The sequence below is a fragment of the Chrysochloris asiatica genome, unplaced genomic scaffold (assembly GCF_000296735.1).
Source record: "Chrysochloris asiatica unplaced genomic scaffold, ChrAsi1.0 scaffold00058, whole genome shotgun sequence".
NCBI classification, from domain to species: domain Eukaryota; kingdom Metazoa; phylum Chordata; class Mammalia; order Afrosoricida; family Chrysochloridae; genus Chrysochloris; species Chrysochloris asiatica.
Window position 1 is genome coordinate 13,103,441 of NW_006408576.1, and position 1,930 is coordinate 13,105,370.

Genomic DNA, 1,930 nt, shown 5'->3' on the forward strand with positions numbered 1-1,930 from the left:
TGCTGGCCAACCAGGTCTTCACCCCGGTTCACAGAAGTCTATTAAACATTGTAAGGCTTAGCTCACTGCTTCATTGCTGTTTTTCCCTTACTTCCCCTTATTGGTGTCGAGTGTGGTCACCAATCACAGCGTATATTCCCATTGAGTCTTAGTCTTGGAAGGGGAATTGCACTGAGGGGACCCGACCACTTGCCTTGATGTTTCCTGGGCAAGCATGTTGCTTGTTCTCGTAATAACAGTCGGTCTGCCTATGTTGTTATAATTTTTCCTGTAGGTCTTTCTTTCAAGAAGTATCTTCTGTTCTTCTAGCCACTCCAGGTTGGTCTGCTTGTGCAGTTCTTTTGGAACACATTATACTCCTCATGGGTCATATGTTGTACTTCACCCTTCAGAACCTGCTAGGACTTGAATCCAGTTACAGATATGGAAGCAAAGAGAGGTGGCAGAGGTAGATCTTGAGGATAACCAGAAGTATCTCAAAGCAACTACCTTGTTGTTGTTGTGAGGTGCCATCGAGTCGGTAGCGACTCATAGGGAGGTCTTTTCAGTTTCTTCAGGTAAAGCAAGATTAACCTTTCCAACTACAGGTGAAAGGGTTCCTCCATGGCAATGAAGATTCAACAGAATTTAAGAGTTGGACATCTCCAGCTTCATTGGAATCTGCCTGTATTATCCCATTCCAATGTGTCCCTTTCTCTTTTCCTTCTTCTTCTCTTACTCCTCTCTTTCTCTCTTACACACGCATATACACATTTTATTTTTTTATCCATTTTGTCCATCCCAACACCAGGTAATATGATTTCATTGATCTGGAACGGAGAGCCAGGCATGAGTTTTTAAAAATAATCCACAGGTGATTCTAACTTGTAACAGAAGTCGAGAACTCCCTAAGAAGCTCTGGTAGCGTAGTGGTTATGATTCAGGCTGCTAACATTAAGGTCAATAGTTCAAAACTATCAGCGGGTCCACAAGAGAAAGATGAGGCTTTCTGCTCTTGTAAAGATTTACAGCCTCGGAAACACTACACAGGGTCACTATTAATTGGAACTGACTCCATGGCACATAACCACTACCACCACCATTATAATTCCCTAGTTCCTATGGGGAGTCCTGGAGTCCTGGTGCGGTGCTGTGGGTTAATGCACTGGGCTGCAAGGTTAGTTTGACCCACAAGTTGGGCAGTTCAAACTCACCAGCTACTCCTTGGAAACCCTATACGGGGTTGCTAGGGGTGGGAACCAATGTGACAGCAACTAACAACAACAACAAAGTACCTATGGAGAGACAAAAGTATAGGAAAAATCTCCCAACTTAAGGAAAGTTTAAAAATGTTATCTCAATTATTCATATATGATTGACATTTATTATATATTCTAATTTTGTAAAGAAACATGAGTGAATATTTGACTTAGACTTGTGCTAGACTCTTCATCTTCCTTGACCATAAAATCAGTCCTATGTAAGATCTGCACCGCATTTAAAAGTGAACTGGAGGAGCATCGCGGTTAAACAACACGTACCTGGGACGAGAGCATAGGTAAGAACACCATAGCAAGTTTATTCAGTTGCAAGAAACATAAAGCGGTAATACATGTTTATTTTTTGAGGCTGCCACTGTAACTTTTTTAAAATAAATAAAGCCAATCATATTACTAGATAGTACATTTTAAAGACCCCTACTGCTATTTATCAAGGAGCTCTGGTAGCGTATTGGTTACCAATTAGGCTGTGAACTGCAAGGTCAGCAGTTTGAAACTACCAGCTGTTCCGTGGGAGAAAGATGAGATTTCTGCTACCATAAAGATTGACAGCCTCCGAAACCCTGTACAGGGTCACTATGAGTTGGAACCGACTCCACGGCACATAACAACAACAAACTACTATTTACCAACTTTAAAAATATTTTCAACTGAATGTTAGGGAAAGGTTT